Raw genomic sequence first — 12,819 nt, 5'->3', positions numbered from 1 at the left:
CTTTTAAATTCTGATGAAGAAGAACCAAATACTGAAGATCAGGTCCCTGATTTGTTTATAGATGGGAGAAGTAGCTCACCATCTTCAATCAAGTGTTCAATATGCTTAATAGAATTTAACAAAAAGTGTAATCTCAAAAGACATATGAAGAAACTTGATGGCACCATGAAAACTTGTAATGAGTAAGGCAAACTGTTTTTAGTGGCTATGACTTAGCCAGGCACGTTAATTCTGTACATTAAAATATAACCCATGGCTGCAACACATGCAGTGAAACTTTTAAATCAAAGGTTAGATTAGCTTATCATGAAAGAGGTCATGCAAATAACTTCCGTTTTTTATGCCCCAACTGTGACAAAGAATTTAATTACAAGGGCGATTTTGAAGGCCATAAGGCAGGTCATGAAGGTGAAAAAAAATAAATGTTCCAAATGTGAAGAGAAATTGCAGTACAAAAGCAGCCGAAATGTTCACCAAGGGCTTTGTGGGAATAAGAAATCAGACTACGCATGTAAATATGACACCTGTGGGAAAGTGTTTAAATTCATGAAATATCTTAAAGAACATGCGAAAAGTCACAAAAACCCGGATAGGTACCAATGTACAGTATGTGGTAATTTTTACCAGAACAGATCCGGGCTGTACAAGCACTCCAAAAATACCGGACATTAAAAAGAGATTTATTCTGATTTTATTGACACTTAATTACATGCTAGTGGATTACATTACATATTCTTTATAAAAGAAATTAACCTTTCATTATTTTTTATCATTAGAAATAATTTAATTTATCGTTTAGGATAATGTACTAGAAATAATAACGATGAAAACAAATTTTATGAGCAGTATAGTATAGGAAATAAAAACAGTTTGTTATTATTACTTGTTCTGTGAAGAATCATGTTATTAAAGTACAATTACAATAATAAAATTGAGTTATTTTAACGTTAAAGAGAATATGTATTCAACTTTCAATTAAAAAAAATCACACACTCTAGTGTACAGCTATTGATAGTTGTAGTACTTCTAATTGTAAGATAAAAAGGACGTACATCCACTGAGACCAATTTCAATCAATGCAGAACTCTCCATATCAAACAAATAATCGTGATTCAAATATGTTATCAAGTTCAACTTTCCCAAACTAGCTGGTAATTTAATTTAACCCCTGTTAAATTATTCGCGTATTTGCTTTGTCAGACAGTGAGGTACACAAACAAGAACGTCGTTTAAGTCCTAAGAAAGAATCGTTTCAAACTAAAATCACTTTAGCTACAACAAACACATCTACCTATGTAAACATTAAAGTGACGTCCACTGATACATATGGTGTTGATTATGAATTGTACAACGAAACAGACAATTAGCGAAGAATGTATCAAAACAGGCAACAACGTTAAAGTCACATAGTGCCAAAATATGTTCAACTAAGTTGCAAAACGATAATTTAAGGCAGAATAAAGCAAAACAAATAAAAAGGGGTAAAGTGGAGTTGGCGAGAATGTAATTGGCAAATTAATAAAATAAACAAAAGAGCAGATCTTTCAAAAAAATCAAAAGAGCTAAAATCATTAAAAGTGATATCTATCCGTCAAGGCAAGCAACTTCTGACGATGAAAAGAGAAACTGGCCGTTTATCAAATATAATATGCAAACGTGGTCTTCATCTATGTTCCATTGATATTTTGTCTATATTTTTGCCTATTATTTTGAAAACAATATTACAGAAAAAGAAACATTAAATATCAGGGGGATCGGGACTATTCGACTGCGCACAATTTCACGCATGAATTACCATACACACGAAAATTTACAAGTTTGTGTCGTAAATTCACTTATTTTTTATTTTTCTATTTGTATTGATTGAAAATGTTAGATTATCGTATGTATGTTACTAAGAAAATTTTCTCAAAAAGAAACCTGCTTTTTACAAATACCCGATATGGAATCTGCTTACATGTAATATCAAAATTGTGATTCTCTTTTGGGTTTACTTTTAAGCTTCTTCCTTGTCCGACAACAGGACACGTCTAACAAATCCACTGATTTAAGGTAAGTGAATCCAACAATGGTCGAGAACAATTGTCTTCGTAAAACCATTTTAGCGACAATCCAAATAAAATATCATCGTCTGCTGAAAGAAATGGCTTTATTCAAACTTCTCATATCTAGAAATCAACGCCACTTTGCTTATTTTAAATATTATACTAAAGAAATCGGATACGGGTTACGGAAATTACTTTAAAATGATAGGGAATTTTGAAAAAAATGTCTGTTTTAATTTTAATTTAAGTGATAGACAGGTTGCCGGGGCAGAAAATGAATATACACAACAATATACACCAATTAAACGAAACATTATGACTGTTGTTGCAAAAATACAGGTTCCTGAGCAATTTAAAAATTCGAAGCGAGAGGCCTTTAACATTGCAGTGTAAAAAATACAGGCTAAAATGGCTGAAACGTCAAATTTGCAAATTTCGTGTTGGAAATTGGCTTACAAGGTCATTACAAAAACAGGTTGCCGGGGTGAAATTTGCAACTTGAATTTCCAAAGAATAAGCAAGTCCAAACCTTGTATGTGTAGTCGTTGAAATCTAGGTTCCCAAGTAAAATTAAAATGTCACTATTTTAAGAATAAACTCACGAAAGCACGAAAAAATCACGCGTACATTTTTTTGATTTTGACCGCCTGACAACTTTACGGAAACATCAAAGTGATTGTAAATAAGGACTCTGTGACGGGCAAACTATACTATCCGTGTTTTAAAGATTTTAATGATATCAAGCCAGTCCAGTTCTAAATACTATCATGTGGTACAATTCTCATTTACATATTATGAATATTAATTAGCAAAACCACTACTAATTTCTGGCTATGTTTTCATTTCGCTCATTATCTCTATTTTTCAACTGTCTATACTGATGGATCAAAAGATGGTGATAGAGTTGCATCTGCTGCTGTCTTCAGGGATAGAGCTACAACCCTCCGTTTGCCATCAGATGCATCCATCTTTACTGCTGAAGCAGAAGCAATAATTTTGGCTTTAAAATTTATTGCTTCTGCAGATAAATCCAAATTTATTATATGTTCGGATTCACTTTCATGCTTACAAGCTATACGAAATACTAAAATTAAAAACCCAACAATCCTGAAAATTTTATATGTAATGAGGAATTTAAAAATTCTTCTGAAAGAAATAATATTTATATGGGTTCCGAGTCATGTTGGAATCCTTGGAAACACAGCTGTAGACCTTGAGGCTAAGAATGCCCTTGGTGACCCTCTATCTAACTGTGATATACCATATACTGATTTTAAATCTAATATTAGAGAATATGTTTTTAATATATTGAAAAATAAATGGAGTATAAAAGACGATAATAAATTGCATGAAATTAAACCTAATTTAGGCAAACCTTTTGATAATATTATGTGCAGAAAAGATCAGTGTGTTATTACTAGATGTCGTATTGGTCATACTAGAATAACACACGAGTATCTTTTAAAAAATGAAGATGAACCACAATGTGTTCCTTGCAACTGCAAGTATACTATTAAACATGTTTTAATTAATTGTATTGACTTTGCTGATATTCGTAAGAAGCATTTCAATGTCAATAATATGTATGATTTATTTAATAATGTTCCATTTACAAATATTGTTGCTTTTTTAAAAGAAATTGGAATTTATTATAAAATATAAAAATGTTATTATATTTAAATCGATTTTAATTTTTATCACGTTATTTTACTGTTGATTTTTATTTGTATATACTCAATTTGCTTTAGTCAAGAATTTAAGTGTATTGAAGGACCTTTTGTCTTATTTTAAAAATATGCTTTAAATTGTAAAAATATTCGAATTAGCTCTCGCCGCGATATAGCCTTTTTGTGCTAATGCGGCGTAAAGCAACCAACAATCAATCAATCAATGCATTTCGCTCTGAGAATGGGGCCATATACACATGATTTAAGAATCAACAATGGAAAGTTTTCTGAAACACATCAGGTTAACCGACATGCCAAGCTAAAAAATGCAAGACACAAAATCGAACTAAAGAACAAACCTGAATTAAAAGATTTAATACAAGAGCATGCATATGCCAATCCTGGCTATACTGATACACCAGCACTTGAGCATGTTGAGACTTTAGTGGCAAATGATCCTAACAAATTTTCACTTATTTCACTCCCTAATGATTTGGTCAGCCTAAGTCATTGTAGATTTATAATTGAACTATATTATTAAGTAGAACACTGTGAAACATGTTTAGAAAAGATGCACTTGTCAAACGCATTAGGGGTGAGACCAATAGGTGTTTCTGGAATGATGTACATTCACTGTACGCAGTGTGGCACGATCAACAAATTGAAACTGGAGACACAACGACCCCCTGACAGTAAAAGAACTGGTGTTGGAATATTTAAGGTCAACACGAAACTTGCAGCTGGTAAGAATAAAATATTTACATAAAAAAAACATACATAAAATAAGATTGAAAATGGAAATTGGGAATGTGTCAAAAGATAACAACCCCACTACAGAACAGACAACATCAGAAGGTCGCCAATTGGTCTTCAATGCAGCGAGAAATTCCCACTTCCGGAGGCTTTATTCAGCTGCCCCCTAAATAAATACATATACTAGTTCAGTGATAATGAACGCCATATTTAAACTCCAAATTATACACAAGAACCTAAAATTAAAAATAATACAAGACTAACAAATGCCAGCTGAGGCTCCTGACTTGGGACAGGCGCAAACATGTGGCAGGGTTGAATATGTTTATAAGATCTCAACCCTCTCCCTATACCTCTACCCAATGTACATGCTGTAGAAAAGTAAAAGTGTTACAATACGCACATTAAAAATCTGTTTCAAAAAAGTCTTAGTCTGATGTCAGAAGATGTAGATTGTAAGAAAAGAAAATAAACAAAATGACAATTTAATACATAAAAAACAACAGACAACTAGCCGTTAACTGACATGCCAGAACTCACAAAAAAAAACCACAACAATCAAAACAAAGTAAACAATACACTGAACCAGCAAATTATATCTATTACCAAACTATCAAATATAACATTGAAACATAGGTTCATATAAGATATAGCAGTTACTAGTAATTATAAAAAATATTTTAAATTTTATTCCCATATCATAATATAATGTTGTTATAATGACTTATTGAGTATAAATGTTAAAACAGATATTTATTTAAAGCTTGGAATGACAAAAATATTACAAACATATCTAAAAGGCAAAGAAACATCGAGACAAATACATGAGTATCATCATTGATGGAACGGACCAAAGTAAGACGGAAATACCACACTATATATATGTTAGTTCACATGAGTATCATCATTGATTGAATGGACCAAAGTAAGACGGAAATACCACACTATATATATGTTAGTTCACATGAGTATCATCATTGATTGAATGGACCAAAGTAAGACGGAAATACCACACTATATATATGTTAGTTCACATGAGTATCATCATTGATTGAAATGACCAAAGTAAGACGGAAATACCACACTATATATATGTTAGTTCACATGAGTATCATCATTGATTGAAATGACCAAAGTAAGACGGAAATACCACACTATATATATGTTAGTTCACATGAGTATCATCATTGATTGAAAGGACCAAAGTAAGACGGAAATAAATGATTTTAAAGCATGTCAAAAAAAAATCATGAACATAAGACAGTTGGTCAATGTCCCAAAAATTATCATTGAAAGACTAAGGCAGCAACCATTTGATTTTCTGGGGGAGGCTATGTTTTTTTTTGGAAAAAAAAATTGTTTCCAGGTTTTGGTGAAAAAATTAATTTGTTTTTGACCCTGAGAAAAAAAATATTTGTTTCACCCTCAGCTGCCACTATATGTTATGCTATAATTGAAAGAAAAAAAATGTTTTTGGTTTGTGGCGAAAAAAAAAGTTTGCACAGAACAAAAACATAGTCCCCCCCCCCCCCCCCCCCCCGAAAATCAAATGGTTGCTGCCTAAATATTTTTTTTTTATAATGGCTGAAATCACTTTTATATATAGCCAATAAAAATTTAAAACATAATTTTAACTTAGTTTTCCTTGATTTGCAACCCCCTGGCTCTTCTTGTATGGAAAAACATGTTATGTTGGTTGCTGGAATGTATTAATTATTTTCTATGCTTGCATTATGTTGTTTAGAATAGTTATGTATGTACATTTAGGAGTATTTGTGCATGGTGTTGGGATATGTTTTTTTTTATTATATGCAGTACCAACAAGGAAGTGCCCTAACTATTCATGTTCTGATAAACATAGTGTGGATGTTGAAAGAAAAGTCACCAGACACATTTTATATGCAAATGGATAATTGTGGTAGAGAAGATAAGAATCGGTAAGATCATAACTTGTTTTGTTCTTGTACATCTAACACAATATATCAATATATATCTTTTTTTAAGTTTTACGTTAATTGTCAATTTCAATTCGTGTTTATAGTACATAAAAATGTATCATTTAAGGGAAAGCACCTCGGAAATGAATACTTATTCGTTCCGGGTTTTAGGAAGTCAAAATCTGGTCAATAGTCAGGTGATGTTGAGTGGTCAGGTAAGGGAAATGAGAACATAGCTTGGTTAATGAACTGCCCCTACAGTTTTTTACATAAAATCCTTCAAAAAATAATCACAAGAAGTTTGCATATATATCTATATATTGAAGTCGTGTACCTGCTTTGTTGGTTTTATTTGAAGATCTTTCGCCCATACCAGTATCCTAGACTTAAGAGCTAAGTCATTTCTCATAAAATTGGAGGTTACAAATTTTGCAAAGTCAATTGTTTATACAGGTTGCTATTGGTGTCACAACTTCAAAACTAATTTAAATAATGATAAAGGGTTACTATTTTGAGATTTATATGGGATGACTTGCTTAAAATTTAAAATTTACTGCTATAGGTCACTATGGCCTTCAGCAATGAGCAAATAGTACACCCCATGGGACAGTCATCTAAGGCCTTGCATGGACAAAGGTAGAAAAATTCAAATGAGGAAACTAACAGCCTAATTAATGTAAAAAATAAATAATCTGATGCATAATAGAAAAAATCCCTCTTATATATATACATGATGCATGCCATTCATTGGCCCCCACTTATGATTATTTCTAGATCCGCCCAAAATTGTGCATTATTTATACACATTTCAAAAGTATAAGCCAGCATATTACTCGTGTCAATACCTTAATATTTTATTGTGTTACTTACATGGCCAATCGTTTTCAGATTTTAAGTATTTGTATTTGAATGCAAATAATTTAGATATTTTCAGGTCTTCTGCAGCTTCAACAAACTAGGTTACTGTCTTGTCTATTGAAGCCACAAGGAAGCGAATAGACAAGAACACACAAAATTACGACAGCAGAGTCATGGAGTGGAAAACTGCAATCAGTGACATTGAAAAAGGTATACATATGCATGTACCATCTTCATTTAAACAGTTGTGTCAAACAATTTGATTCCCTGGGGTATAGAAATATGGTCACTTGGTCTCCTCCCGACCGGCGGTAAAACGCTTGCCGAAGTGGGGCGTCCGTTTGGCTGTGCGGGATGTATCAAGTTCGCAGTCACGTCCGGTCAGAAGGGGGACGTTAAATCCGATTACTCGTCTAAAGAGAGTACCACGCTCTATGCACGTAAAGAACCCTTGCAACAACTCTCTGAGGGGTCCGCAGGTGGCCTGTTGCAAGGCAAAATTTCTGTCCTATCCAATATACCCTCATTTTCCGGTGGCAGTCCAAATTTCTCCGACCATCATCCCAGATGGCCTCTATTGTATCAACCTACCTATTGTATTTATTGTGAACTTGTTCTTGTTCTCAATATGCATGAAATATTTGCCACTGGACGTTAAGCAACCAACAATCAATCAATCAATCAATCAAACATGCAATTTGATTATACTAGATTAGTTAATTATTTGCATTTACATGCATATGTATCTTGATTTCTTTCAGTATATAATATTCTGTGAACTCATTTTGTCAAATTAACTGATTTCATAATTCAACATCAAATAATTTTATGGAGGCTGATTTTCTTCTAGTTCATATGCTTTTTTAAATATTTTTTTTGGGGAAAAACATTAAGGTCATGACAGATATAATTTTTTGTTTAGATGACCCGCCAATTGCAACCATTATTTTAAAGAACATCCTGCTTGCAGTAAGGCAAAAGCTGTTAGAGTAACAACACCAACCCTGTCCAAATAATAATGGCTCATTCCAATTGGATCAGGTAAAAAACGAATATAAAAGTCTTTTGCTAATTATAACATAGTGAAGTATTACTTTTAAGAGATATATCCGTTATCCAGACTTTTAAAAAGTACCTAAATATGGTGGGTTTTTTTTGCACTTTTTAAAAATAATTCACAAATATGCAAAAAGTAAAATCACAAAAATACTGAACTCAGAGGAAAATCAATTTGGAAAGTCCATAATCACATGGCAAAATCAAAAAACAAAACGCATCAAAAACGAATGGACAAGAACTGTCATATTCCTGACTTGGTACAGGCATTTTCAAATGTAGAAAATGGTGGATTAAACCTGGTTCTATAGCGCTAACCCTCTCACTTTAATAACAGTCTCATCAAATTCCGTTACATTTACATGATGCGTTAAATAAACAGTCACAATCAATAAAATAGTCAAAATATGGGAACATCAGTCAAAATAAGCTGTTAAATGGGAATAAGTGTGAATGTACAAAAAAAAAAAAATTTTTATTTACTCCTAAATACCCAAAGATTTTGGAAACATATATAATGTTGCCAAGTTGTAACTACCAATTTGGACGAAATTTGAGATTTTGCATGGTTTTATGGGAGACTGGCTCTTAATAACTATTATCCATTAAATAAATGTATACACAGTATGTTTGGGGACAGAATAAATGCATCCCGTGGCATATCGTAATACTTTATTTGCCTTCTCCACTAGCACGAAGCCTACTCAAGAGACACATGTGTATCCAAAAAGTACAAACACAATAAGCAAGATACAATAGGGCTCTTCACGGTTAGTTCGGCCATATTGGATAGGGGGCAGATTTTTTGGAAGAAGGTGGAAATAGTACGAAAGTGTGGGAAATCCTATGTGTGTTTCCAAGCAACGGCTCTGTTTTAATGATGTTTTCCCGTATTTTTCACACCATTTTTACCTCTATTATGAAAATCTGCCCCCTATCCAATATGGCCGGACTAACCGTGAAGAGCCCTATTATATCTTTATTCCATGGGCACCGTATAAATTCAAACATATGTATTCCTAATAAAAGGGCATATACAGAGCATATTAATCATCAAACATCACAAAGTCCACACAAGCAACACATCCAATCTTACATACACATTAAATATAGAATAAAGGACTTTTTGTTTTTGATACTGACTTTATCACAGTAAAATATCAGGTGAGCCCGAAGTCAGTATCAAAAACAAAAAGTCCTTTATTCTGTTTATCGGTAATTTAAAAAAAATAAAAATCACTACAATAATAGAGAAAATAACAAACGAACTTCTTTTTCGCGTCGAATCACGGCGAATCTCACTTGACGTCACAGGCTGCCTTACGTCATTTGAAATTTTGTCACAGTGCAGTAAACATGGCGTTCTCTTGCACAAATTATTGAAAAGGAATTATTGCATGCGTTTCATTAATATTCTGCTTTGGACATGACACTAACAATGGCAAATATAATGGTAGCAAACCGGTAAGTCAAGTTTCTTTATTTTTCACAAAGCATCAACATGGTCAGAAATAAGAATGATATGAATCAGCAGATTTTTCATCGATCATTATTTTGAGTTCAAGTTCAACAACAAGTTTTAATTATATTTTACTTAGTTTAGTAGATAAAATTACATAATTTTTTCATGATTCGCTCAGTGTTCATAATGAAAACGAACACATTGTCATTGATTTGAAATAATTTTAAGAACGCAGTGTGCAGAGGAGACATTTATACAGGAGCCCCCCTTTCCCCGCGGTAATGTAAGCTGATTGTACATGTAAATCTGAACATGCTCATTTCCTGTCGACTTCATGATTATTTCAAACATTTTAATAGACAGTCACAAAACTTTTAGCTTATAATTCTTGCTTTTTCAAAGTCATGTTTATTTATTTATCAACACGGACCAGAAATATGAAACTTAAGAGTTTAAAGGCCCTGCGGTTACCTTTAATTTCAGAAGCGAATTTAGAGGATGGCGACGCGGGCCACAGTCAGCCCTTATAAAGGCTACAATTCCGGCCAAAGCAGACTTTTATAGTTTGGTGCCCCGGTTATACCCCCCTTTTAAAATTTATCCTAGATCCGCATACATGATGATTACGGTTCACTTTTTTGTCCTTTGTTCTATGCATATCTGTTATATTGACAATGAATTGACATATTTTAAAATTGAATATGATGGTCCCACAAAATGTCGAAAATGCGCAAATATCATTTTTTTTCTAGCTTTATTCTCTGATGCGATAGCGGTACCTTTTTGGTCACTATTTATGAATTGCGTTTAAATATGAATTGTAACACTTTATAGTGACTGTACATGTAAAATAATTACTTCTCAAGAAAAAGAAAACTACTTGGAACAGGCTATGTTATGTATTGGTATTGTATGAATAAAAACTCGGATTGGAATCATGGACGGTATGGTATGTTAGTTGTACTCCTTATATTTCAATTATTCTTTTTTCTTTAAAGTCTTTTTTCATGCATTTTATGTTCACATTTTCACAACAATCGTTTCAATCGATGTCAAGTGTTTTATTCGCCAAAAATACCGTGCGTTTCTGCGGGGAAAAAATACGCGCAAATTTGTGAATGAAAGGTGAAAGTAGATCCTTACGCGTGGCATTCGCGCATGTCATTTGCGTACTAACCCAATAATTTTCATATCACGGCCAGTCCACTGATACTGACATTATCAGCGAGTATTCATCAATGGAAAAATGTACAAATTACCGATAATTATAGGTTTCATAACGAGTGAGAATTAGATATCGATTGATATCAACTCGAGTTATTTAATTTCAATAATAATAAACGAGCCTATGGCGAGTTTATTATTATTGAAATTAAATAACGAGAGTTGATATCAAGCGATATCTAATTCTCACAAGTTGTTAAACCTATTTCTCTTATGGCAAAAAGTTGTATATGCGTGGCCTATTTGTTGCGAGTTGTGTTGCTACGGCCGTTTTTCTTTGCAACGCGTACTGATCTGTATACTTTTTGAACTAATTCGGTTTTATTTTATTCGCTCAAGGCTGATTTTATATATTTGAAAATGAGATAACTCAGTTTAATTCAAACAGTATTGAATTATCACAAGCTGTAAAACGTATGGTAAAAACAAATGTTTTTATGATTATTTTCGTGGCGAGAGTTGTTGCTACGGGCGTCATCTGTCAGTTGCTAAGTATGCGCTGACTGATCTCTTATAATTTTATCAATGAAAGACGAGATATTTTAGATTTTATAAAAGTTTTATGATTCCATATAATCAACCTCTATTTTAACTGTAGAACAACTGGTTAAATAGAAATAAACTGATATAAATTCTGCATGTTATGGACAGTAACATAACAGTTAATTTTAATTTTAGTGGTGTAAATAGTAATGCTAAATCCCAGACCATTAATAGCAATCTATATTTTTTATCATTTTATTTTTTTCTGTCAAGAAATAAATAAATAAACTATGTCCTTTTACCTCTAAACAGTAAATCTATTTCACTCCTTTTTAATCTGTGCGTTTTAAGATATTATGACTACATTAGTATATGCTTAATGTACATAGAATAGTAGGTGTACATATTTTTATTTTAGCTTTTACATTAATAAACGGTTTTAGGACAACGATAATCTTTTAAGGATTGTATATATTTTAACCTAGTCTGCTCCATATTTTTAAACAGTAATATAAAAATAAGGGATTTCTATTCACCGTGTGACACGGGTGCTCCGTTGCGGAGGAATTTACTTAGAGAAGAAGAAGACCATGGCAGTTTACAGAATATAGAATGAAAGAATGAAAGAAAAATGCGGTTGAACAGTAAAAACTTTAATGATTGTGTCATAAAACACTTCAGAAAATACACACATTTGATATCACAACATATGTCCTTTCAAGTAAGTAGTTTTTGCGCGGAATAACGAGCACAACGATATTTTACATCGGTGCTTTTACAACAACTTGAACAAGCATGGTCCATGGCGGACACTGTCATTACGCTTCGACATCATTGTGATTGTCTAGTCTTGATTGTTTTGCCTCTGATGGAGAATAGACATTAATAATGAAGTTCCCACCGTACACATTTCCACCAAATATGGAACTTATGTTAGATGTGCTGTTTGTTGTAGCGGAGCCAAGACGGTAACTCATAGCGGTGCTTGACTGCACGAGCGGGAAGGCCTGTGCTTCAGACTGTTGAAACTGTACAATTTGGTGGTCTGTTTTCACTCTCGACGGGAGCAGCTCTTTTGACTGGTTTTGTTTTGTTGAGCAACCCAGAAATTTGTTGATGTTGCTCATTGTTTATTTTACGATACTCGTTGATGGAGGCTATGTTCTTGTGTCCAGATATATGTAAAAGAAATTTTAGCTGTAATATAGTACGGGTAAGTATAAAAACATTTAATGAATACATTTTGTTACCGTCGTTTATCCCTTCCATTATTAAGTATGCCCCATATATATGCATCCCTTTTTCAAAATTAGTCCATATTATCCCCTCCTCCT

This window comes from Mytilus trossulus, chromosome 5, assembly GCF_036588685.1.
Source record: "Mytilus trossulus isolate FHL-02 chromosome 5, PNRI_Mtr1.1.1.hap1, whole genome shotgun sequence".
Lineage (NCBI taxonomy): Eukaryota > Metazoa > Mollusca > Bivalvia > Mytilida > Mytilidae > Mytilus > Mytilus trossulus.
This window is presented reverse-complemented; position numbering follows the sequence as displayed.